The 27,655-nt window shown below is 42.3% G+C and overlaps 3 long non-coding RNA genes across 4 annotated transcripts in view; 2 read left to right on the forward strand and 1 right to left on the reverse strand.

The window, feature by feature from the left end:
• Positions 1–27,655, forward strand: part of LOC135297014 (uncharacterized) — a 143,921-nt gene that overhangs the window by 21,867 nt on the left and 94,399 nt on the right. Inside the window, exon 1 of one of the 2 annotated variants that reach the window (XR_010359025.1) lies at positions 13,858–15,610. The exons of the other annotated variant lie outside the window; for it this stretch is intronic. This is a non-coding gene — a long non-coding RNA (uncharacterized LOC135297014). Of the gene's footprint in view, positions 1–13,857; positions 15,611–27,655 lie in introns of those variants that run through there. 2 annotated transcript variants of the gene reach the window in all.
• On the forward strand, positions 10,710–12,394 carry LOC135297015 (uncharacterized). The gene is made up of 3 exons (XR_010359026.1): positions 10,710–10,796; positions 10,890–10,926; positions 12,228–12,394. It is a non-coding gene; the product is annotated as an uncharacterized LOC135297015 (long non-coding RNA).
• On the reverse strand, positions 12,914–13,562 carry LOC135297013 (uncharacterized). Its single transcript, XR_010359023.1, has 2 exons — positions 13,421–13,562; positions 12,914–13,327 (listed from the first exon to the last, which is right to left on the reverse strand). It is a non-coding gene; the product is annotated as an uncharacterized LOC135297013 (long non-coding RNA).

The raw sequence follows: 27,655 nt of genomic DNA on the forward strand, positions 1-27,655 counted from the left end.
TCATTTGCCTTTTTTCTTAAAAAAAAATTAAAAATAATTTCTAAAATAAATATTTGGACCTGTGTACATTTTTTTTCTCTTTCTGATGTTTCCCTCTGTACCTTTTCTTGAGTGGTCCATATGAAAAGAGGGGATTTCAAATGTGTGTGGTCTACTTTGAGCAAGAGTGTTATTTAGTTGAAGGAGTCAAGGACAAGTCATAAATGAATTCTTGCAATTTAGATGTGATTTATACATTTTATACCTCTTGAATGAAGCTTACTTTTGTGCAGTGTAGCAATACACAACAAAACAACCACCTTCTTTCCCCTTTTTTGAGTGCTAAATCCCCCTGTCTGGTGGCCAAGTGCAAAAACCAATCTAAGTCATTAGGAATACCTGCGGAAAGTACTTTTTGGATCAAGAGCCACCAGTCTGGTGTTGCATTGGTTCTGGTGACATCATTCTTTGGTTTCTTCCAAGCTTTTACTTTGACATTGCTGCTCTGTTCTTATTCCTCAGAGCTGTGGGCTTTTTACAGTCACAGAGTCTCTTCTGTGCAGGTGGATGAGTATGTGATCACAGGCTGGCCACCAGATAACACCTCTGGAGTTTTTGCCTATGATCCCAAGGGTTTTTCTTCTCATGTCACTGTTGTCTCATCTTCTTGAGTTCTCTTTTTTTTTATGTACAGTTTTGGGGTTGGCTTTTTTTGGTTGGTGGTTTTTGGTTTGTTTGGTTTTTTTGGGGGTTTTTTTTGGTGTGTTTTTTTTGTGGGGTTTTTTTTTTGGTGTGGGTTTTTTTTTTTGTTTGGTTTTTTGTTGTTGTTGTTTTTGTTGGTAGTGGTGGTGGGTTTTTGGTTTTTTTTGCTATGGGAAATACTGGAAGTGGTAAAGATCCACAATTTTGTTACCAGCTATTTGAATTTCAGTACAGGCTAGTGCGCAGAATGTTTTAAAGAGGCACTGCTTTCTGTAACCTTGCAACCTGCTTATCCCACTTTAGATCCTGTTACATGACCCTGCTTCAATATTCTTCCCCCATCTTGTTTCTTCTCCAAGGACTTTCTGAAATTACTCTAATCAGAGATGACTGTAGAAGAAGGGAAAGGTCATCTGCCCGAAATGCAGCCCAGGTGATGGTGGTGGGGTGTGCACAAGAGTAATGGGATCAGTAGGAAACTGCTGTAATTGTGTGCTAGGGTTTGAAGCGTGTCTTACAAGAGATTCCTGCTGGTCAGGAGGGGGAGGACCACAAGAGGAATGATTGGTTAAGGGGGGACAGGGTGTTTGAAGGCAGGCATTGAAGACTGGTCTTAATGGATGGTTTAAGTGGTTTTAATGGATGTTGAGGATTTGCTTCAGAAGAGAAGGATTACAAGTGACGTTAACTGTGAGTCCAACCATATGTTTGGTATGGCTCATTTTGGGGAATCATTGAGGAGTTTTATTTAAGTATGTTAATACAAGGAAGTGTCAAGAAGGCAGACATTTGCCATAGGTCCATCATATAAATATTTGCACGGAGAGGGTGAACTTCGCTAGCTGCTGTGTAAATGATGATACTCACTGCTGCAAGAGCACTCTGATAACTGATTTTGGAACTGGGCTCAGGCTGTGAACACTCTTTTCTCTGCTTTACACTGACTTGGTAGCAGAGACCTGAGACATAGGCTCAGGACCTGGGAATGCTGGATAGGGTACATGTCTGGGCTGTGCAAGCACATGAAACCAAGGGGAGTTTTCACTGGTGATGCTTGGGCCATGTGCTGCTTTTTGCTGGTGACTGCATGTGGCTTAAGCATTCTCTTCTGGCATGTCTTGGCTTGCATTTCACAGCTCCATACCTGTTTTTGGTGCTGCCCTGGTAAGAGGCATAGTCAGAGAGGTGCCCATGCAGATGAAGTGGACACCTCTGTACTATCTCTGCCTATGGATACTCTGACGTGCATTGGCAGCTGGCTCACAGCACCACAAGATCCCAAAAGACAGCACAGAGGATGACAGAGGAGCTTCTAGAGGGAGAGAGGACTCTGCCTTATGCAGAGACTAGGTCATTCATGATCATCTCAGGCAAAGATGGCACAAGGGTGACATCTGGACCCCCATCAGGCACATGTGTGAGCTGAGCTGCTCAGGCATCCAGCCTCATGACCCTGCTGCAAGTGAGGCTGCTGGGAAGCACTGGTCACACCAGTGGGGAGGGCATCCCAGTGCCATCAGCCCATGACCAGACCCAAGTGTGACCGCAGGCAGCCAGGCAAGCCAGGTAGTGAGGGCACAGCATGTGGGGGAAGTTGCAAATAAAACAGCTGGGGCTGCTGGGAAGCAGTGGCTGCTGCTCTCATTCCTCTGCTGAATATGAAAGTTGAATTGTGGTCCTTGTGTGACAAATGACAGTGAAGACTCTGGCTATCTCAACAGTTGTGGTGCAGATTGGGGGAGTAGTCAGATAGTAAAACTTCCTTGAATTTGCTTCTACTGTTTTTGGTTTTTTTTTACTAGCTATTTCATAAACAGATTTAGGTTAAGGTTAGCTTTAAAACTGTAGTTTTCTTTTAAATACTGTTTCATGTTATCATTTGATAGGAGGACACCCTGACTTTTTCTGAATGGTGGCCAGACACGCAGTGGCTTACCTGGTTTTGTCAGCAGATGGCCACAAGATGAGATGGTTTGTGTGCATAGAAAATTTTAGCCTCCTCTGGGCATAAATCATCAAACTGCTGACCAAAACTCAACATGTCCTTTTGGTGATAAATGAATTGTCTTGAAGCTGGACTGACAGTCAGTCTGAATGCTGCCACAAACCTCCTTCTGGCTTCCCCAGGAAGCTGCCTGGTAGGCTGCAGAAGTCAAATAATGTGAATTAACACTGTAGTTGCCAAAGCTTTTCAAGCAGAACTGGGAAAGACTGTTTATTCATCACATTTAATCCCTCAAAAATGTGCCGGCCTCTGAAATAAAAGCAACAGAGTCCATGACATTGCATTATTCCTCCACTAATTTCTACCTTTACAGACTCCAGAAGAGACAAATTTAAGTCATGACTCATATTTTTTCTTCTCTACTTCTGCAAACATAACATGAGTAATTAATTGCTCAGAGTAATGAAAATGCTATCACGAATCATCTGACACTGAATATTTTTTTCCTAAAGACTTGGCTAGTCTGTGCTCTAAGAATTACCTATGGATCATTTCTGACTCAGTCTATGCATGTTTTCCATTGTGGTGCTGTAAACTCAAGCAGAACTCTGATGAGCAAATCGGCAGGAAAAAGCCAGGCTGTCTGAAAGGAAGCAGAATTGAGGAGTGCAAGCACTAATCTTCAAAAAAGTCTGTCAGGCACGTGGAGTGTGACTTGTTCCAAATGCATTTCATGACAATTTTATTACTCACCTAATTCAGGAGACATGTGAGTGACTCTTGCTAAGCTATAAAACCACCACTCTTTTTTTTTTCCTTGTTACCTGCAAGAGAAAACCTGTGTATTATTAATGTGATAAATCAAAGGTACTTCCATCAGACCTCTACGTATTTATCCTTTTATTTTCATGTATTTCTTTAGGCTCCTATGTTGATCCGATGCTGTGTAACAAATTACTATTTTCTGGGAAAGCAGTAATGGGTATAAGCCTGAAAAGAGGACACAGTATAGAATATAAAGTGAGGGGATGTTTTCTCTTTGCCATATTTAATGCTGAACTTAGATGTCTATGTGTAAGGATCCTGAATAGCCTTAGAGAAAGGCATATATTTGCTCAAGTGGAAAAAAGAAGCCATCATGAATGAACTTATGTATCCAGCAAACCGTGTTTCTTCTCTTTCTGCTCTGTAAATGGAAGATCTTTCCTCTGCTTTTTTCTCATATATGTAAATAGAGCAGGGTTTTGCTGAGCTAGGCCATCCTTTGACAAAGGCATCTGGATCTGTTCATCCTCTTTCTATACCTCACAGTGCTGCCTAGAGTCCACCCAAAATGCTCTGTATTGCTTCAGTGGATGATGTAGTATTTCTGGAATACCGAAAGCTGAACAGAACAGCCAGTCCCATCCTGAGCACGTGCAGAGCAGTCATAGGGCCAGCAATTACTTTGTTTTCATACTCCAGCAATCTCTGCCTGTAATACTTTTACAAAGGGCCAGCTGTGAAAATGAGATTTTTTTGACAAATGATCCTATTTGTCTTTTTTTTTTTCTCGGCAACTGGTTGACTGGGTGTCTTTTTTTCCCTAAATTTTCCACTGCGGAAGGTTTTGCCAGGGCACAGGAAGGTGCTCTTGGCTTAGTGTCAGAAGTGTGTGCAAACTTCCCTGCAGATTTTTTTCTTCTCGCTGAGCTTCTTAGTATTTAGATGCATCACTCTTTCATTCATCCTCTGCTTTATGGCAAATTCTGGAAATGCATTAAAGGAACTGAATAATTTCTGGGAAATTATTAATTCTTGAATGAATGTGACAGATTTCATCATGTGTTTGGCTGAACTCTGCCTGAGTGACTAACTGCTCTGGGAGAATTTTCCAATTGTTCCTCCTGAAAGTCAACCTCTTTGAATTAATTCAGCATCCTCTATTTTGATTAAGTATGTGTCAGCTCATTGTCAGTGTGGCAGAGATATAGGGCTGCTTGTTTTCCTTTTATTATTATACAAACAAACTAATGAGTCACACACAATACATGCCCTCAGGGCATGATAAGGGACGTGAATGATAAAGAATGACCTGCTCTATGTGCAGGTTTCTCTTGTGAGTTAAAAAAGCAGGAACCAGTAAACGAAAGACAACACCTTTTTTCTCTAACATCTTAACAGTTCCTCCTTTCCAAGGAAAACTGCGGTCTTTCAAACCTTATGTTATACTGAAATAGAAGGAGTTGAAAGGGAAAGATGAGTCCTCTGTGCAGTAGGCATCACAAGCCCAATCTGTTATGTCATCCTGACTCTGATGTCTTCTTACAGATTCCATTTTCAATTTATTTGCAGTGTGGTTCCTTCCTGTCCTCAGAACTAAGATTTATTTGACAGCCTTTGGAACAAATGTGTATTCATGCTATCCTACCACCCTGAAACATGCTGCCACGGCTCTTTCTAATGGGCCAGAAGTTGAGCCTTTCCTGCTGTACCCTTATAAAAGAGAAAGCATCAAGACACACAATATGTAGAATATCTTGGGAACCACAAAAGTGTATATTTTCTGTTCTGGAAGAAGTGTTGTTACTTGGTGCTAATTTCTCTGCATTTTCTTGTATCTGTTGGACAAACACTTTGTCCATGGCAATCTGTGTAAGATAACAAACTCACCGCAGGGTGTCTGGGTATATGGAAGAAAAATATCACAGGAACTTGCAGAAAGAGCAATCAGGTGCAGATGGAGCTGAACAGAAATATTGGTGACAGATATTCTTCCTGGCCTGCTGGAGGAGTATGTGACAGACAGCATCTTCATCATGCTGTGTGACATCTCCTGCCTTGGAGAAGTGAGATGTTACTTGATGACTTTTACAATTCCCTAACACTACTAGAGAAGGTGAAGTGCTGCAGCACCTCTGCCTGTAAACACCTTCTCCCGAGCCACTCAGTGGCAGAGGGACCACAAAGAGAGGGAAGACCCCTTGGAGTAAACATGCACCAGCAGATTACACTGTTGACTTGTGAAGCTTGGTAACACCCTCCTTACAAGCACCTTCTCCACTGGGCAGGACACAGTAAATAAAGGAGGAACCCATGGTTAATTGACCAGAATAGAAGATGAGACAGAGGTCCACACTTGCAGAAAAAGAGCTCTTCTATTTCACATAAGGTTGTGCCAGGTAGGCTTTACCTTCCTAGAGAGTGAGGATTTGGTGCATTTGTCTACAGCTTCATTAGTAAACGGTGTAAACGCCTTAAGAAATGGATAAAACAGGTAACATGTACCTTCCTAAACTCACAAACCTTTCTTCCTCACTTCCAAATCTCTCTGGAGGAGGAGACCAAGAGAAGGATAGCCCTAGGCTGAAAGAAACTTTTGCTGCCCTAAATACTCTGGATTTTCCATCCCCTGTAAAGTTTTTGCAAGATATATACAGAATACTTTGGCAGGTGCTGAAGACAAAACAAAGATTTGTTTTATTTGTTGGTATAAAAAAGAAGAGTCTGACTTTACAGATTGAAAGTTAGCATTTTGAGCATTTGTATCCTGTGACCCTCTCTCTTCTGTGGATCTCAATATTAGATGAAATATTTTCAAAGGATGACTTCAAATTAATATTTGCATTAGCAATTGATAGGCAGAGTTCCATCCTACATGCAGTTTCTCTTCTTGCCTCAAAATTCCTCTTACTGTTGGAAATCTCCTTTCACTGATGACCCTTCAGTTATTTTGCAGGAAACTGACTGCAAAATGGCGGGACTCTATTAAAAAAAAAAAAAAAAAAAAAAAAAAAAAAAAAAAAAAAAAAAAGTGAAAAACCAAGGTTGAATTTACAAAAGTTAGCAAAGGAGAGGACGACATGATTCAGGCTGCCTTTGTTTGGAGCTGGAGCTGAGAACCAAACGAGAATCTGATATTTCCACTTCTTCTTATTGCTATTTCAGAACAGGAAAGCCTTTATCAGTTTGCAGCCCGTTGCAGAGCAGCCTCCACCACAAAGGCTGTGTTTGGAGTTTTCATTTTTCCTTTGGATTTTCTCTTTTTAATGAATTTTCAAAATTTAAAAATAAGAAGAAAGCAGGCTTCATGTATCTAACAATATGGCGTAAAATGCTGAGGGCCTTCCTACATTTCTCAGCAGTGTTACTTAAAAATCCAACAGTAGTTTTTAAAAAGAAATATTAGCAAAATTGTGAGAAATTGAAAAAATATTTAATAAATGCCAGAGATAAACATGAAATAGCTTATCACTGGTTTTGGACAATTTTGGAAACTTACTTCTCTAGACCAAGCAATGTCTGTTAAGGTAAAAAGCTCCTTGGTTGTTAAAGAATGAAAAAAAATTTCTTGCTCCAAAACAAAAGCATCATGATCATCAAAATGTTGCCATTTCACCTCACTGTTAAAAAGGTCACAGTCTTGGCTGGAGGCCATGCTGCAGAGCAATCTGCTTGTCACTTGAATAGGTTGGCTTGGATCATGAAAAATCCTAAACTGGGACAGTAGAGAGAAAAATGGAAAGAACATTACTGCCTGAGGAAGTAACAGAGATTTAATAACACTCATTGCTCATTTGTACAGCATTAAGGCAAGAAGGAGAAAACAAAGCCCCTTCCAGGATCTCCACAATAGTTTGGAAGGCATTTTGAAGAGGCCAATTGTTCTTTTTTGTATTACCAGTTGTGACCAGTGTGAACCATGTGGCAATGGCGTCACCCTTGCTTACCAAGAACAATGGAAGGGATGTGCACCACCATGCTAAAATTTACACCAGGGTGGCAGGCCCATTCACATGCGGCTGTTCTTTAGGGGCTGTCCATGCAGTTAAGTTTGCCTCACTGTTTTACCAAAAAAACCCCCAAGAAACCTAAAACACAAAACAAACTCTTTGGTGGGGGAAGGGAGGTGACAGGAGCATGGAACAAGAAATGTGTGTGTGAATATCAGAGTCTGCAGCAGAAGGGAATAGTCTCTGGTGTGCTTAGTGATACGTAGGTGCAGCTAAGGGAGGAGGAAAGTGTTATTTCCAAGTTGGAAACTGCTGGGATTTGCGTTGCAGATGATTTTACCTGCCACGGTCAGTGGTGGCCAGGCTGGCGGGGGTGGTGACCTGCCAGGTCTGGATGGGGACAGAGCCACATGGAGTTCAGCTCACCTCCACCTTTTTGGCAAAGAGAATGATAGGCTGTGCCTCCTCTGACAAGGAGAGGCATGCCAGAGGAGGGACTGTGACCCACATCTCCTGCAGTGGGCAGGTGCCCAGGGTAGATGAGTGGGGTGCACTGTCATCCAGATAATACATGAACTCTAAGCTGGGGACAAACAAAAACAACAAAAGATTGTAATTGGCCTGAGAGAAGTGCTGAGAAAAATTGGGACTGCAAGGAAAAAGGAAGATTTGCGCTGTCATGATTGTGCCAGGCTCTTGGTGCTCTGGTTCAATCAGCACCAGTTTTTTCTTGAGCCACTGGCACTCACTGTCCTTAGTAACTTGTGCTTGAAAAAGGGCTCCAAAACACCAGAACTGAGGGGACTGATCAGGGAATGTACAAGGACTGGGAACAATGTGGCCCCCTCCAGCTGGGAGTCATGAGGTGGGGACTAGGGGAAAAGGACAGATCTGCACGTGAGGGGAAGAGAGAAAGAATAGACCAAGAGCTGAGAGTTGCAGGTGGGAGAAGGAATTCTGATAGTGAGATCCAAAGGTGTAAGTAGTTTTTTAAGGGTATTGCATTTTCTTGGACACATTTGTTCACATGACTTCTTTTCATAGGGATCTCCTAGCTCTTCTGTAGTCCAAGCAGATCTGGAAAGTTGGTGGGGTTTTTTTCACCGGGTAAAGAGAGACCTTTCTTGGGTTTACCTTTATGTTGGTCTTCAGGGAAAATACAAGGGTTTTTTTCTTTGCATTCCTCCTCTGAAATGTACTAAGCTTCTCCTCTTCTCCTCCTGTTCTCTAAGCAGCTCCCCCTTGGGATAGGAAAAGGAAATTAAACAGCTAATGGTTATATTTTAATTAGGCTTTATTGGAGTTAACTCAGCCTATGCTCTGCATATGTGCTGCAGAGAGTAAGACGTTTTAAAAATCCTGTCTTTGCTATTATGAGTTTATGAGAAAGGAAGCCCAAGGAAGATCAATACATCCTCTTTGTAGATTACAAATGGTTCATGACGTATGTCCACGGGAGCTGTTTTTAGTGAGGGTAATCTAATTATCATGGATTTGACATGAACTTGGCCTGGTGCCCTGAGGGAATGCAATGTAGGCATAATTTGGTCTTCCTGTAATTGTCTATTTAACTTGGCAATCCAGAGTAATTTTTTCCTGTGAAATGAGACTGAGACGTCACTAAAGCGGCACTCAGATTAATTAATGAGACATAATAATGCTCCTAATAAAAGCTCATGAGTTGAATCCTCTTCCCTCCCCTCTCCTGTCCTTCCCTGCTGTCCTCTCCCTGCCGAGAATGCAGCTTCCCAGGAATCCATGAGTCACACTTCGTAAAGTAGTTTCTTCTTTAGTTGACGCAAACAATACAGCAGAGAAAAATAATAAGTGCAGAACCATCTGTTTGATGAAGTCCTTGACATTTTATTTCATTTCCCCCTATTTCATATTAAAGGAAGTAAATAGAAAAACATTTGCTAATTATACCACCGTTTACTGATTGCTGGGGTGGCTTTTATCATATTTATCCAAAGTGCTAGCTTGTTGTGCAGTCCCAGCTTCAGCATTCTCCTTTCTGCTTTGGCAAGAGGAGCACAACAGGAATCATTGGTGCTCAGTGAGGTTTTTGAGCCCTTCACCTCTGAACAGTTCACAAAGGGGTGGAAATGTGCTTCTTCTCTGCAGGCTGGAAACCTGAGAAAGGTAGTGAGACATCTTGGTTTGAAGTAATTTGCTGAGCTAATGAGAGATCCTGAAGCTGAACTCTCTCTCTGAGGTTGGATATTGGGAGAGTGTGGTTGCCATCTCCTTTCATGGGCCCAGGATTTTGTGCTCAGTGGCTTGGCTTTGTGTTAGTTCTCAGTTGAGCCTGCCAGGAAGGCCAAATGTAAGCCCTTTGCTGTGACTTTGCCAGGGTGAGCAGCAGCTGCCATCTGATATTATGAAGGAAATCTCCTGAACATGTCACTCTCCCTGTCTCCTTCTCACTATGTTGGATCATGCACTTGTTGCCCTATCTGGGCCTCTTTGTAAGGTATAGTTTTATGGCCTAAGAGTGGTCTATGGACAATACAAGATTTGAACAGTGAAATGCAGAGCCTCATCCCTCCCTCAGACTAGCATTTGGATTTGGCTAATGGTCAAAGCAAGCCAATACTGTTTGAAAACAAACTGGTGGCCAAAGGCCAGTTATACTAGGCAGCTATTTCCTCTGCAAAATCTAAGCTATTAGCACTCATTAAAAATTACAACAATTAATCACATGTCTGTGAACTAAAACACTTTTCCTCCCACCATGCCATGTAAGGTCAGCACAAGTGCTACTTGGCCAAGTCCATTGCTAGGAAGGGAAAAATAGCAGCACCAAGGAGAACATGGTGACCTTATCTAGGGATGAGGACACCAGGAAATTCAAAACCACCACTTTTCCTTTGGATGAGAATTCAGAGATGATGAAAGAATCTATTTCTGGATTTTTCCTTGGGTACAACAGACTTGATGAATTTTCCAGTCCACCATTTGGACAGATTTAAGGGATTTTATAATTTATAATTCCATGAAGATTCTATCAGTAGCGCTGGTCATCCTGATGGGTCATCCTGGATGTTTTGACTCTCTAACATCAGCTCATTCAAACAGGTTTATATTCCCAGTATCATAAAACTCTCAGTTCAGAGCACAAACAGTGGAAGATATATTTCTCTGTGGCTCTAGCCCATGGTAACACATACCCTAACTTGGCTCCAAGGGGTGCTTGTTGCATGTTGGCATTTGGCCTCAAATGTCATTGTGAAAGGAGTTGTTTTAAAGCTAGAGGAAGATGGATGTCTGATTCTGAAGGAGATCCAGTGTTCACACCACTGTACGTAGCAACTAGCACATGAAAATTGTTTTCTATAGGAGGCCCAAAGAGTCATCTTCCAGTCTCCAGAGTAACAAATCTGGGAAAGTTCAAAACTGGCTCACTGGCTGGAATTCATTTGTTGTACTGATAATTGACTACACAAAATTATGTACTTGTATGGATAACTTCATCAAGCACTTATATCTTCAGACAAGTAGAATTCTGCAGTACTCTGAGGCCTCTGGTTCCCTGTTCATCTTATTTGCAGAAATCTTGATGTTTGCAGTAGTGACCTTAGCTGTTAGGTAAAAGTGCTTGTCTGTTTCTTCATTTGTGGTATCACTCACTCTGTCAGGTGATCTTTGTACCCTTCTGTCTGCAAATCTGCCACAATAACCCCCTGCAGTGCTACAGGCTGGGGCCAGAGCACCTGGAAAGCTGCCTAGTGGAAAGGGATGTGGGGGTGCTGGTTGGCAGTGGCTGAACATGTGCCAGCATGTGCCCAGGTGGCCAAGGAGGCCATTATCAGCAATAATGTGTCCAGAAGGACCAGGACAGAGATTTATGCCAGCAAGGGTGAATGAGACAGATGACCCCTTTTTTTAATCCTCCATCCCTTACTGTTCTAATTATGAAAGGGCTGTGTGTCTGTGGCTGACCATCAGCTTAGTCAGAGGCAAGATTTTGTAGAGAGAAGCACAAGGCTGATGTGAAGCCCTGGGTCATGGGACAGGCAGAGCTGAAGGGGCTGCAGGAGAGACGAGGAGGACATGCTGACAGTTTCCGCACCAGCTGATTAGTGGTGCCTTCAGAGGAGGTCAGCTCCCATGCCCAGTGGAGGACATCCACAGTCACTCCCAGCAGGAGGAAGAGAGGGGGCTTTATTCAGGCACAGTAACTCCTCAGGCACTCTGAACACCAGCTGGATCACACTCACTAATGGAGAAGGGCTGTATCATTCCTGAAAAAAATGCTTTGCTTGCATGGGCTTGACTTGAATGCATTGGTGTAATTCCTGGGTTTCACATTCCTCTGTTTGGAAGCTAACATAAGCAAATACATCCTTTTGATCCTCTATGCAGCTTTGTGATACTATACATGCAGCTCCATGCTTTCTTTCACAGATGTCAGAGTCAGCTGCCACATGGGATCTCCAGGAGAAACTGTATTGTGTGTTTTTAAAGGAAAATTACCCAATTATTTTGATAGAGTTAATGTGGAGATGGTGACCTTTACATTCAAAGCTGTTATGCTGCAAATGTTCCAAATACATTATGTGCTCTGCTAACACTGCTGACAGGTTCTGCATGATTAATAGTGTTTATAAAGTGTGTACAAGAGTTTGGGAAGCCTAGGATGGAAGACCTGGTATGGGATTTATTTTTAATTGAACGTGATAAATATACAGTTGGCCTTGGAATATTTTTTTTCTAGAAATTACTTAATGATGGAAGAGAAAATCACTAATTCATTACATTAACTGCTTAATTTTTCTTACAAGAAAAAGAAAAGCAAAACATTGGTAATGTCTGGTCCAATATGTACATTTAAATTGATCACTTTTAAAAGAAGACTGATGTTTTTAATGCATGTTTTTTGCTTTAAGACTGGCCTGGTTCCTGCTTCTCTGGAAGGAGCACTTCTGTCAACTGCACCATGTTGTGGTGTTGCCAGGGGCCACACACAGCTTAGAGAAAATTTCAGGATGAGCCTGACATGTAGGTAGGTGTTTAAATAGAGGGAAAAGGTATAAGCTTTCCCCTTTGTGCTACTGTGGGGGTGTTATTCAACAAATAGACTAACAAGTTACTGTGCCTCAAGAGACATCTAGGACTCAACTCTCAGCTTGATTTTCTTATAAAACATCATGGATTATTCTTGAGCTGCTTTGTATTCTCTCAGCACATCCAAGTACAGGATTCTCCTTTTCCCCACCTGGTGCTGTGGCAGAGCTCCTTGCTCTCCCACACAAGCCACACTGTTCTGCCCAAAGCCGTGGCCCTGCATCATGGTTCCAGTCAAAAAGAGGTGTGTAACTCAGAAGACTGCTGAGAGGCCTTTTCTCATTTCCTGCAGCATGAGCTGAGCGAAGCAGCCTATAGGCAAACCTGGAGGGCAGTGCAGAGGGAGGGGGGGGGCTCTGAGTTGCCATGCAGCCACCTACTGAGTTCCACATGGAGGGCTTCTGCATGGGTGGATAGACTGACTCATTAGTTGGACTTTAAATTGTGATAATAGAATGTTTACATCTGCAAATTTTCAGGTCAGGAAGCCAGATAATTTCTACATGACTTTGTGGCTAATACTGCACCAGCATAGATACATTTAATTGAATCTGATGATTTCTTATTTACAGGCTAAGAAAGTGACTAACACTAAAGATCCTTCTGGCAAGGAAAAGGTTTGTCATGAAAAAATGCAAATTCTGAGGACTCTGGATGTCGCACTTAGGGATATGTGTTAGGGGTGATTGTGGTGGTGCTGGGTTAACAGCTGGACTGGAAGATCTGAAAAGCTTGGTGATTCTTGAATTGCCCGGTCCCGAAGGCAGGCCCTTGAACTTGTTGAACCTCACTGGGTTCTTGTCGTCCCACTTCTCAAGCTTGTCCAGGTCCCTCTGGATGGTCCCTTCCTTTGCTTGTGTCACCTGTCCAGCTCAGTCTCGGTCAGTTGCAGAGGTGCTGGGGGTATGCTTGATCCCACCCGCTGTGTCATTGAGAAAGACATTGAACAGCTCCAGTTCCATGACAGAGTCCTGCAAGACACCCCTCATCTCCACCTGGACATGAAGCCACTGACCAGAACCCTCTGTCTGCATCCGTCTGGGCAACACCTCATGCAACAAATAGCCCAGCCTTCTAAGCCAGGGCTCTCCAATCTGGAGATGTTTTGTGGGACTGTGTTGAGAGTCTCACAGGAGCCTGGGCATGGCAGGGCCTACAAGTCTAGAAGTCCAGGTGCTGTGTCCTGTAGGCGCAGGCAGATCCAAGCAGTCCCAGGTGGTTCTGGGACTGGGAGTGCTGGGTATGGCCCTTTGTGACAGAGACTCATTCCAAGAACCACTGGTGGTGCAGGACCACATCAGCATGGAGGCCATTATGACACCACAGGGTGTGTGGAAATGTGTGCTGTCAAAAACTGGAGGAAATCCCTTGTCATAAGAGGGTACTGAAGTGGCTGAAAGGAAACTTCCAAAACTAATGTGAAGCTTTGGCCCAGAGGGAGAAACAGGGGCAAAATAACAGACCTCAAGAGCTCTGCCAAGGGAATGAAAGCAATGACAGACAGCTGTCCCAAGGGAATAAGGATATCAGCTACAACCTCTGGGATAACCCCTTGGGCCTGATAAACAAGTGGGACCCTGAAATTGCTGCCCAGGAGGTACCCTTGAGACAGTCAGCACTTTAGGCCCTGAGGCAGCAGCAGAGGCAGTGGCTGACCTGCCCAGCACAGCTCCTGCCACAGCCAGTGCCATGGGCTTAGCACCTGCTGTGGCCAGAGCTCCTGAGGCACAAGAGGAGGCTATGGCAGCTTCTCCTGCCTTTGGCAAGCAGGTGAGAGTTGCAGGGGCAGAGAACCAGGCAGCTTCCCTGTACAGCCCCTGCAGCCCAAGCGGGCCTTTGCCCATGGCCTTAGCAGGCAGCAGATAGGGGCAGTGGCAGGGTCAGTCCTGTCAGCACCAGCGGCTGAGGTGGGAGCCTTGGCCATGGAAGAGTGGAAAGGCTCGCTTGACCAAAAACAGTCCCAAAGGCAAATTGACAGAGCCCAAGACCCGTCTCAAGGGGAAGATGACTATGGCAAAGAACTGTCCCAATAGGTAGACAAGAGAGACCAAGACCAGTGCCAAGTGAAAGAGGACAAAGACCAAAGCCTGAGTAGTCCTGAGGAGGAGGGGTTCCCTCTGCCCACCCCTCAGGAGGCACAGGTCTTGGGCAGAGTGCCAGTCCAGGCCTCGCTCACCCCATGGAAGCCCATGGCCTCAGTGGCCTCCTGAGGCTGTGCACCAGGAACATCCTTCCCACTTCAGGCGGACACTCCAGGCCCTGAGCAGGCTGTGCTGGTGTGCCTGCATGGGGGGACATCCTGAGGATTAGTGCTCCACTGCCAGCACCAGACTGGGCCCCAGATATGCTGGCTCACCCTGGGCCTGGTCAGCATGCCATGGGAGCAACAAAGGCAGAGAATCCCAGAATACAGGAGGCTAGTGCATGTGTCCCAAAACCCCTTAGCCAGATGGCTGTAAAGTCAGCCAAGGACCTTTGGTAAAAACTACACAAGAGCTGTTGGCAGTAATCCAGCTTGTAGTAATTTGACCTGAGAAAGAAGAAGTTGTTGGAGAGGACAGCCATGTGGATGGAGGACAGAACTTTTCTAGGGCAAACATCCTTGTTCTAGTCCCTGGAAATAAGCACAAGAGAGGACAGCAAAAAGGTAGCAATGAAGCCAATAAGTGAGCATGGACTGGACGGCAGAATCAAGACCATCCAAGAGCCCTGGCTTTTCTGACCCATATCCAGGAACGTCTGAAAGAATGGCCTATGCATGACCAAAAATTTGCATAGAAAGCAAGAAACCTGTCTTCAGTGCAGGGAACCCTCTCTCCACAAAGGACCCCCCTCAAACCTGGGCAGTGCTCCCAGGAACCTGGACCCCATTATATGGATCAACACCAGAACCAGGAATGACATTCCATCATGTGGATCAACACTGGAACCAGGAATGACATCCATATCCTCTGGAGCAAGACTGAAACCAGGATGGACATCCTCATCAGCATGATTGAGGCTCGAACCTCATTCAGTAGGGATATAGATCCCTATTGGCTGGGTCAACGCTGGAACCACGACTGCTGATCTCTTTTTCTCTCTCTCTCTCTTTTCTCTATCTCTCTTTCTTTCTCTCGCTCTATCTCTCTAACTTATCCCTTCTTTTCTCCCTTCCCTTTTCCCCCACCCCTTTCTCCCAAACCCCCTGCCACATGTAGATAGGGTAAGTAAGATAGGGTTTACCTTAGCCATTTTCATGCCAAGTATGTAAGTTACTTATAAAACTTGGTGAGTTTTTGCAGAGCCTGTGACTTTTGTTGTTCCTTTCAATCAGGAGCATTTACAAATCTTGGGTGCTTCCTTCCTCTTGAGTGTGGATTTGCAAGGGGGTGGCTTTGCAGTGGACACACTAATCCAAGTTCTGTGTAAAGCAGTTTTCCCCCAACTATTCTGGGGAATCTCCTAGACCAGTCTGTACAGCTGGTTGGTATTGCCAGTTAACATCCAGCAAGTTGCATTCCCTCCTGAAGACAAGGGCACTTTCTTTGAAAGTGTTCCTTGCTCCCTTATGGAAGCATTTGTTGGGGTCATCATCCTGGCTGGATTGCCTATAATAGACCCCTACGTTAACTCCAGAACACAGAATGTTTGTTTCATGTTGCTTGCGAATGTTGCTTCCTGTGATCATTCTGTATCCCGTTCATCCTCCTTTTCTGTGTCCTCTAAAGGAGTTTGCCCTTTGAAGTTGGGGCTTTACCAAGTGCAGGTGTAGTCAGGATGTGCTCTTAAAGTTAACTTCATTTCTTTTACTTCTGAAACCAGAATTTGCCATGAATTCATTGAATTACTGGAATGGGATCCATAGTTTGAACATGCAGATGTTATCAGTGCTCTGGGCTCTCCTCCCTCATTCAGTAGCTACAAATATCTCTTGGTGAAGGGATCCATTGACTGCTAAGAAGATTAGGGAAGATATTTTCTCTCGTTGGATGCTCAGTTGGGTTCTGCAGGTCTTGTTAAAGGAAATGTTCCAAAAGGCTGTTGGTCAAAACAAGAATTGGATGGTTTTGTTTCCAATGCTGATATTTTTCAGGAACACTGGGAGACAAGGGAGTGGAGGCAAGTGGTTTGAAAGCGTTTGTGGCTGTTGGAACTCCCTTTCAATGCATATCTTTGTAACATGACACAGTGGTTTGACTGGAGTTCCTGTGCTGGAATGACCTTCCATGCTCATAGAAGTGACTGTTTTAAAAACCCAATGCCGTGTACTCAAAACCCCATTATTTGCATTTCCACAGAGCATAGAGAGGACCTAGTGCTTGTGAAGCCCTTTTCATACCTTTGGTAGAGGCCTGCAGAAAAGCAGAAATAGGAGCTCTGTTTTGTATCTTTGGCGACTGTCAGATTTCATAGGGTAAAGAAGAATTGTAGACAAAAAAATAAAGGAGAAGGAATGAAAAAATGGGAAGGATCAGAGGAAAAAAAATATTCTGAAAAGAATAGGAATTGGAGATCTAGCAGTTATCTATAGTCTCACAAGACCATGATAGTATCTGTAAGGTCTCTAATATAAGATATGACTTTGTGCTTTTAACTTGACTGTCTAGCTTTAGAACAGGTACTGCCAACCCAAGAATGGACCCAAAACTTCCTCTGTGTTTAGCCTTACTTCTTTCTACTTCATTATCAAGGGAGCCAAAAAGGGAGCTGTTAGGGAATAATGCAAATTTTCTTCACACTCACTGTGTAGTTTCTTAGAGCTGTTGGACTAGGATGAAGAGACTTTTATGTAAATGAGTAAGGTATAAGCATTAATCTTGTTCCTTTCATTTTACCACACACATTAAAAATAATAGTAATCCACAAATGTTTTCTGCTTCAGCTTTTCACTGAGCCAGAACTTGCCAGAAGTACTCAATACTTTGACTGTTACCTCTGTATTAGCTGCCATACTGATTTTAGAATGCTCAGGGGAAAAACAAAAGCATCTATAAAGGCATTCTAATTTTTAACATAAGCTTGGGCTTTGATTGTAAAATGTATCTCATTTGGTCATCTTGTTTTTTAAACTTCATACCATTCCCTAAATTCATCACTTGCTGCAGCTGCTCAGCACTTAGCACCTGTACATTTACCCCTGAGAGACTCCAGACTGAACCAGAAGATTTTATTGGTGTTGAGGCTAATGGCTAAACTTTCAAGATTTGTTTTTCAAATAAATGCACTTTTTTCCACATTGTACTTTCAGCAAGCTGAAATGGTTAAGAGGTTGCTTATAAGAAACCCACCATAAGGCCCTTTAAAGTAGGGATCTAAAGAGAACCAGATTGAATGCCCTTTACAGAGTGAGAGTTTTCAGAGAACAAACTTTTTATGAGTATCTCATTTCTGCATTAAATACTCAAGGTCTTTTAAGCACAGGTTTTGATTGATCTTAATGAAGAAAACGAGGGAGGGGTTCCTCTTTATTTTGTGCTGTACTGCAAAAAAAATGGAAATTGAATTTGCCTCTGTGGTTATTTTTTATTTTTGTGGGCATTTAGAATTCATGTTTTTCTTGTCTTTATGCACTGTTTTTATAAACTTTCTTATCCTTAGAGTCTAGAATTGTTTAGATCCTACTCTGTCACATGCACAGACATTCTGCTTATGCTTGAGTGCATGGTTATTGTTATTAATAAAGCAAAAGCTGGTAGGAAAAGAGTGCCAGTCTGAAACACTGCCTGTTCCAAATGTTGAGGAGTTTGAGCATAGATCTGGAGCAGAAGCTCTGTGGAGTTGTGGGTGAAGAGCTGGATCCCAAATGCCTGTATAGGATGAAACATGGCTGGATGCCTGGCTCCAGGGCTGCTTTCATCCCGCTTGACTCTCTGTCTTGGCAGCTCACTGAAGGAGGAGAGAAATATGGCGGAGGTTTCCCTGGCTCTCTGAACACAAGCAAGGGTGGCCTAAATGTCGCAGCCAAATGACTGAAGTCTGATAACACGGGACTTGCCACTCTTTCAGTCTTCCTAATTTTCAGCACCGGCCGACATCAAGGCAATTTGGTATTTCTTTAGGGTGGGACTCTAAACTAGAACTATAGATCCCAATCATTTTACAGATGGACTTCTGCAAGGAAAAGTTTACAGGGTAGATATTTTCCAGCTAACCAAAATCCTTCTCACATGAAAAATCACACATCAGGATCAAGCAAAATCAGAGCTAATAACTGTTCATGCTCTTGGGTAATATGCAGGTATGGCCTTAGAATCCTTCCAGTTTTAAACAGCTGTACTTTATCTATAATGTAAGCAGTGGTAATAATTTTTCACCAATTATGTGACGTTTGTATTTGATTTGTCCATATCTGATCAAACCTGTCATTACCTGCTCAAATGGTAACAGCATTGAGTGAGTTTCCTGGTCTTGCTTGACTAAAATCGGATACAAGATAAAAACTGTATGCCTAAAGCTATATATATTACCTTTCAAATGTCACTACAAGCAACTGCAATAAATAGTAATTTCTCCACAATACAAATTTTTTATCTCTGATGTTTTATTATTAACAGCCTTTTCCTCCTCTGGTTTCAATATTTTTCACCTATATATATATTTTTTTTCTACAGAGAACAGTCCTTATGAAATATTGGCATATTTATTATTTATGTTATTAGATCCTTTTTGCACTTGAGCCAGAACAATAAACAGTACTAACATCTTTGACTATTACTTAGAGATTGTTGATGAAGTCATGTAGTATGAATTCATCATGAATCACTTCAACTGAAGGGAGCATGAGGGAAGAGGAAACTATTATTAGGCAATATTTTATCAAATGAACTGTAATGATTTCCAAGATCTCTTCAGAGAATATTCTGCCTGTACAGTACTTTCCTCTCAAATAATTATGATAACCATTTAATTTTTTTTTTCTTTTGTGATCACACTGTAAACCATAAACCATTGTTGGAATATTTTTTGAAAGTACTATTTATTCCTGGTATAGCTGAAAATCTGCTCTCTCAGCTTTCCTTCCAGGTGGAAAGCATCTCTCCTGTCTTGATGTGACTGTGAGATGACCTATTCTAAATCCACCCCATTTCAGACTTCTAGACACATTTGTTCAGTATAGCTATATTTGAATTTCCTTCTCACCTCCTAGAATGCCTGCCATCCTCTGAGGCAAATACCTTGGCTGTCTTTCTGACAGAAAACCATACATGTTTTGGCTTCCCCTAGACACAGAAAGTGCTTAACATACTTGTGGAAAATAAGTGTGTGTGCAAGATTAGATAACAAGATTCACTGCCTCCCAGGGGAATTAATTGAAGAATGCTCCATAACAAGTGCATTAGTCATCATTAGTCCCACTTCAATCCCAGCAGCAAGTATTGCTTCTTTTCTTAAGTCTTTATGTTTACCCAATTGATGTGAACATGGAAAGGTCTTTGAATTCTGTGTGGGATGGTTAATTTACTGATGTTGTGTATCCTATATTCAGGATCCTGTAATAGATTTTTCTCAATTGCTATCCACAAGAGAGCTCATCTAGAAATATTTTCAACCCTTCCTTACTGGTGGACTATTCTCTTGTGACTGCTGAAGGGAGATTTTTGTGAAGCACGGAAAAGCACTTTTTCTAGCACAAGGGAAAAAACAGATTGTATAGTGGCTCAGAGAGAGGCAGTTTTTATGGGATATAAGGACTTGGAAGATGCCTTGGATTCTTACTCAAGTGATTGCCTCCTCTTGCATACTGAGAAACAAAAATCCCCAATCATTAGATCAACTTACCTTTTGCAAAGATTTTGCAAGGCTTTTTTTTTGGTGTGTTGTTTTGTTCTGTTTTTTTAGGTCAGTACAGGTGAAGTCTGATGCTAGTGAAGTCAGCTGAACATACCTCAGTGCAAAACTGGTGCAAATGGGAGTTCAACAGTGTTTTAGTCCTAAGGCATCCTTGTTCCCAATGTATTAGCCAATACTTTTAGAAAGAAATCTGTTCTCACTGTGAATGGGGAAAGAAGGCAGAAGACAGCTGCCAAAAGCTCTGAAATCCTATCCCACACTTTCCACTACCCTGCTTCTAAAAGATCTCTTAAATACTCTGTTTTAGAAGAAACAGCAAACATTCGCCCTTTTTTACTTTTTTTCTGTCTGTAGCAACACACTTTTCCAGGGCAAAACCTGAATCCTCTTTGACCTCTCTCATCTTCAAATTCCAGATTTCAGTGGTGTTTTGAATTTGGGGTCTGAATGTTTTTATTTTCTCTCCCTGGAATCTGTTGCCATATTTCTCTTCATAGAGAAAAGCAAGGCACAATTCTTCCCAGGACTGTTTCTGGGTTTCACATTCTCTGAACCTCAGAGAAACGGAAAACACAATTCTTATCACTTGCTGTGCCTGTGTTGTGCCAAAGTAGAATGCAATATGGAGATTGTTTACCCAGAGTGAGGATGTTTTGTCTCCTTGGCCTATGAAGACCAACAATGTGTGTGTGTATTGGACTATCGGCTGACAGTTATGAGAGAGTCAGGAGATGAGTGCAGTTCTGTGCAGTTGTGTGCAGAGTGAGTGCGTGGCAGATTCAGTCTACATATATGTAATATAGTATAATTAAGTAATTAATTAGCCTTCTGATAAGACAGAGTCCTCCTCATCATTCTCTCCCCTTCATCAGGGGACACCCTTGCTTCGATAGGAATCCACTTTTTAATGATGACCTAGTCATGTTTTTTCTTCTTTTTTCATCTTTAATCAATAGAAATAAGACTTTAAATCTTTATTTTGTTTTATTTGAGGTTTTTGGCTGGTTTCTCTTCTCTCCCCTCTTTATTTTTGGAGATGGTTGGTTGTGTCTGCAAGTAGGTTGTTTGCATGTGCTTCTCTCTTTCTGTTGATACTGACTTTTTAAATTATATGCTAATTACCAAAATACACAAGGACCTTATAGAAAGTAGCAATTCAAGTTAGGGCTCCTTCAGACCAGGACACTAACTTAAGCAAAGGATTCATGTGCAGCCATCAATAATATTCTGTGAATGAGGCAAGAGATATTTCTCTTATGGGAAGACTTTGATTACATGTGAGTGAATGTCATGGTGTGAACGCTGAGGCTGCACCTGCAGCGCTGGCAGCTTGTCATGATCCTCTGTGCTACAGCCTGTTAAGTTATGGCTGTGCTGTTGCCAGGCTACTATCTTAATTCATCCACTTACTACCTTGATGCTGCAAATGTTACCCTGCCTATGCTCTTCTGCTGGCATCCTCTAGGAATTAGCAGTAAATCTCCCTAGTCCAATTTGCTCTGTCACTTTTCAAAGTATTGCCCTGCTATCCCTTGACTTTCTGGGTGTCCTTTGGCAAAGGTGTTTTCCTTGCTCGTTTCTCCTCACCCCTTTTGCTGCCTTGGACTGGGATTTTGCAGAGCCCTACTTGCACCTTCCCAAATCAAAACCAGGGTCAGTTTGGACCAACCCAGGCATTAAAACAGCCACTCTGGATTTCGGGGCACTACTTTGACCACAGGCAATTATCTGAAGGAGATGTTTATCTTTCAGAAGTCTTGGCATTGCATTCTTCTTTGTCAGTTTGTGCCCTAAAATCTTTGAACCACTCCACAAATAGGAAAATCATAAGCTGTGTTTTGCAGGGATTTTAGTTTAATCAAAGTTGCTGATAGAATGAATGTTGTCTGCTTGGTACATGCAGTTTTTGGGATGGGATTTTTCAGTGGTTTTACTATTGTAGAGCAAGCTGTATCATCTTCTCTTGGTGTCAGACTTCATCAGGATGAAGTATCACACTTCTCCATTTGACTTTCATGGTATATTCATTATTGGGCTACTCACAATAAGAAAAGCTACGGGAAGGGTCTATCGTAACCTCTGTAAAATGAGTGCTGCCTCTATTTTGCAGTCTTTGGCAATCTGACAAAGGGAGGTTGATTATTACCTTTCTTTTTTTTTCTTTAGTGTTTTGTATTCAGATGGTGAGCCAAAAGCTAAGGAAACTCAAATATTGCTATGGTACACAAACTCAGATATACCTCTTGCATGCAACAGGACTTTGTAGGTATACAATATGATTTCACTGCTGTTTTCTAGAATAGATAGATTAAAATATTTTTAGGTTGCAGTAAACCCTTGTGATTACCTAGTCTGATCCATTTTATTACAAAAGCCAGAGATTTCAAGCAGTAATTCTGGCCTTTATCCCAACGAATTGTGTTCAGTTGGAAATTTCAAATTGGAAATGCATTTGCTCTTCAGAGACTCCAACAAATGGAGAATTTCCCACCATAACAGGTTCCAAGGAACTTATTCATGTAATTAAAAGCTTACAGTTTACCTGCCACTGAAAAGTTTGCCAACTCCCAAATTCCAACCACTGGATCTTCACTTTGAACAGTTGAAGGAGGGGCTTATATTAGCTCTCTTTTCTTCACACAGGTCTTGGGGGCAAGGCAGACAGCAAAATATCTCTTAGCCTCTTCTTTCCTATGCCCCATATATTGACTTTGTAGTTCTCATGTTAAATGTGGGTTTAAATTGTGACCATGTTGCAGAGGGGTATGGTCATGTCAGAGTTCCAGGCTAGTGGTCTGTGCAGGGCACAGCCCATGATGAGCTGTGTATGGACTCGCAGAGCTGGGAAATTCATGGCCTGGGCTGAGTTCCATGGTTTCACGGCTGCAGCAGTGGCCCTAGGTTTTCAAGAAATGTGTTTAATGAAAGTGGAGATACAACCTTATTCTTGTGACTCTTTCCACTTTGTATTGTCAAAAGGCTTTGTAATCATGACAACCTCTCTTCTGCAGGCAGGCAGGACTGACACTGGATTACAGCAATCCTCATCCTTCCCAGCTTAGATGTGTACTTCTGTGTCTCTGGCAAATCAGAGGGGCCAGTACCACTAGGAAGGTGAACTCCTTTGCTAGGTGAAGGGGCTGAAAGGGATGGTGTCTCTTCAGTATCCCATGGGAAGCAGGGGAAAAAGTATGGTCTTTTTGCCTAGGAATGGACTCGTGGACCAGCTGCACCTTGAAGCAAAGTAGTGATGAGGTACAGCACAGATTAGGAGTGAATCAGATTGGTGTGATGAGAAGGGAAGCAGGAAATCAGGTAGTTTGTGTATTCCAGAAAGTGGGTGCAGAGTATGGAGCTGACAACAGGCTGGGAAACTGGGAAGACAAGGGTTGTAGGTCTTGGGAAAAGGGAATACTGGAGGGGGAAAGCAAAAAGCAGAGGGAAAGAAAGGAAGGGAAAGCCTGCACAATTACTCTGACTACCATAGGGTTCAGCAGATGGTGCTGCTTGTGGGTCTCTTCCACATCTTAACAGAATGGGGGTTTTGTCCTCCCTGCAGTGTTTTCTTTTAATTGAAAGGCTACCTACCACCATGTCCTGCGTAAACAATGGCATGTTACCAGGAAAATATCCTTTCATACAGCTTTTACTTCTCCCATCTAAGCTGCCATGTGTGTTTGATGTACAAGTTAGCAGGTTTCTCCCCAGAAGTAGCTCTATTTTGGGGATGGGCAAAGTGATTTTGGTATAGGGCCTCACTGTCCCTTTGCAATGCTTCGGCAACCCTCAAGATAAAAGGCAGTGTGTATGAGTAAAATGAGTATGAAAGCTTGCTTTCTGCATGGGCTATTGTATGGCTAGAGCATGTGCAGAGGCATACTCATAATTTCTCTTGCTGTCTCACTTACTGTGATATAAAGCACAGATAGACTCTGCTTTAAGGACTTACAGAGAGCTGTTAGGTGATCTAGCATTTTCAATTCCTACTGAGTGCCAAGAACCCTGTTCCAAGTTGCTTAAGATAGCCAGATGTTTAAGTGACCCAAACGCTTTTATAAGTGGTACTGTAGTTTGTTCAGAGCTGTGTGACGTTTTGGGTGTCCTTTATTCTGCTTTGGCTCATTTCCCCAGAGATTTCCCATGAACTTCAAAAAAGGATCTGGCCAATTTCTGTTTGAAAATTTAAGTTTTATTCCTTAACCTAATAAATGGAAGGCTGATTGACCAATGTGATTGATGGTAATTTATTTTCCAGTCAGCACTTCCCAGCTTTTTTGTATGTAACTTAATGGCATGCTTTTCTTGATAAAATGTTTTGGGCAAAGATATGTAAGGGGAAAGGAGGGAGGGAGGGAGGGAGGGAGGGAGGGAGGGAGGGAGGGAGGGAGGGAGGGAGGGAGGGAGGGAGGGAGGGAGGGAGGGAGGGAGGGAGGGAGGGAGGGAGGGAGGGAGGGAGGGAGGGAGGGAGGGAGGGAGGGAAGGTGCTTGCAAAGTGCTGGAAGATTTGGAGGAATTCCTGTGTGGGGAAAAACAACAAAGGAAGGTACCAGGAAACCAAGTATTAATTTCCCTCACCACCATTAGCCTGACACCTGTTAGCCCTGACCATTACCCAGAGCTGAGGGGGAAAAGGCTAATCTCTACCACATTTATATCAACAAACTCAAACAAAAAGGCTTCCTAATTATCCCATTGAACCTGTGTCAGCTTTAAGGCCAGCTTGGTTTCCCAGGCTGGCTGCCTGCCAGGACCAGCAAGCTGGGGTTCATAAGCTGCATGCTAATGACAACATCCTTCCATTCCAGCAGCAGCATAATTGCCAAAAGCAGTTTACAGGCTCATTATTTTTATGGTCATATTTCAGGAGATGAAGTCAAAAGTCAGCCCAGGGTTTACTTGGCAATGCATTGGAAATAGTTGGTTTAGCAGGGATTGCATCTCAGTGATAACAGTAGGACACCTAAAATAGCTACTTGTTTTCTCTGAGCTGTTAAGGGGAGGATAACTAAGGAAGCAAGCAAAAATTACAAAAATGGACAGAACATGGCTAAGTATTTAGTGGCTTTGCTGTGCTTATTTTGCTCCTTGGTGGTATGTGCTTCTCAGTAGTGCGCCTGACTTGATGCTGTGCTATGACATCCAAAGCCAAAGGATTCATTTGCTTATAATGGAGAAGATGTGAAGGTGAAGTATCAGATTTGACATGCAAGATGCAAAGTTAAATTCATAGGTTTTGGTCTGAAATTTTTCCCAAGCATTTCAGCTGAAAGGAGACAGGGGAATGGTTGGTTGTTTCAGTGTTTTATCTTCCTTTTTTCCAGGAGCTTGATATTTGGCTTTGAAATTTCCTCACCCAAAACTTTTCTGAGCTTTGAGTTCTTTTCTCCTATTTGGTTAGTGATAGAGCTGGTTTCAGTGGCAGACATTGAGTTTGGACCAGAGCTTTCCTATAATGGCATTGATGGCTCAGGTCAACTGTCATTGTTCAAAACAAAGCTCAGTTTCCTCTGGCCATGCATTGCACTGGCAATAAATGATATAAATTAGAATTTAAAAATGACAAATAACTCCTACATGTCTTTGTTAATCAAAAAAAAAAAAGGCAGTCAAAAATGGGATGTATTTCAAATCTTTATTTTTTGGTCAGTGATAAAATTTGGCAGCAACAGATTTAGGGAGAAATAGGCAAGTCAATAGGAAAACAGGCAAGTCAACCCTCAATTTTTATCCAAATGCCTTTGGAGCACTGCACAGGGAATTAAGGGCACACTTGGATTTCTGGCTGTTCGTGCCAGGATTCCTTGCCAAGTTGTGATTGTTTAAGTAAGAAACTCAAGCAGACTATCTCCTATGCTGCAGTGGCCATGTCCTGTGGATGAGGGGTGTGTGGTGTTTGTGATGCTCCTGGACCACAGGAAGCTGCTGTGAATTGCTGTTGGAGAATCAACATGTGTGATACTAAACTTTAGTGAATCCTTTAGATGCTCACGTTAATGCACCAGCCTGAATGAGTGACACGGACCTGGGCTTTATTGTAATATTCCCTGGCTGCAGGGCCTGACTACTGACATATACATTCACATGTAAAGCGGTAAGAATACAAATGACAATGACACATGGAGAAAATCACTGTTAGCTGGCATTACTTTGATGATTAATGTTAATTTTTTTTTTTAATTATCATGCTTTGTCCCTATCCATGCTGGAGATGTGTCATCCTAGCCTCTAGGAGCAGGAAAGTAAGATTTACATATTTTTCTGTTTCTGTGGTTTATATGACTGTCAGTCTGGCACCAGCACATAATTCTCAGAGAATATCACACTGCTGCTCTCTGGGTGGGTGGAATGGAAAGAAAGCAAGCACAGAGGGAAAGAGCTAAGCTGAGTGTACAAATATAACATCATAAGGAAAACCAAGCATCCCCTACAGGTCATCCTTCTGTCACTAAGTATATTGTTTTCCAGATGGACCAAACGACCACTACCCAGCAATACATACCTCTCATATAGAAACTTCAGAATGAGAATTGAGCAAAATACCTTGTCTTTCAAATTCAGAAACTGTCATATCTGTCTGAAAGTAGAATGCAAATATTGTCACTCTTCTCTGTCTCAAATATCAAACTCTTGAAATTGCAAAAAACACTGAAGACAACTTCCTATTTCAAGGAAAGCACAAACAAAATGCAAAACAGTCAAAAACAGAAACCACATATTCAAACACAAAGTTAAGGGAAAAGTAAATGAAGGGCACAGAAGAAGTGTTACAAAAGTACTTCTCCCAACTTTACTGTGTATACTAAAAAAAGCAAATGAAAACAACATCTCTCTTTAAACTATGGTTGAATTGTATTTACTATAGTAATACTACAGCAACTTGGTGCATTATATAATTTTTTAAAAGCCAGTTTATTAAGTTGAATAGTAAAACTATAGTCAGTCTTTTCTCTAAAACAGTAATGTGGTAAATCATGCTGGCTGCAGCTTTATAGTTTCTTTAGCATCTGCAGTTAGTTACAGCAGTTTTACTATCTACATTTCAATATACTCTTCTGATTAAAACTCCTCATAGTTTTTTTATTAGGTTTTCAGTCTACATATGTTTGATTTACCACAACGTTGTGAAATAGAGACTGTTGCTTTGAAAGTTCCCTTGATGTTTTGAATTCTGGGTGAAATACAGAAATAGGAATAGCATAACATGAGGAAGTGAAAATCCTCTTGAACCTCTACTGTAGCATATCAGTTCATGGGGGCAATTTATGGTAGGTAGCACAGCTATGGCAGAAACCAGTTTTCCTCCCAGGCAGCTGGGTCTGGTCACTGTGAGACAAAGAAGCTAGATGAGGTTTGGTTCCAACTGGCTAATTCTTGTACCTTGATGTTGCAACTTGCATAGTCCTGTGAGTGTTGTAAGTACATATGGAGCAATTCCATTGTGATTAATGGCTAGAAAATTCTACTGATTTCTCTGTTA

The sequence above is a fragment of the Passer domesticus genome, chromosome 3 (genome assembly GCF_036417665.1).
Source record: "Passer domesticus isolate bPasDom1 chromosome 3, bPasDom1.hap1, whole genome shotgun sequence".
In the NCBI taxonomy this organism is placed as follows: Eukaryota; Metazoa; Chordata; class Aves; order Passeriformes; family Passeridae; genus Passer; species Passer domesticus.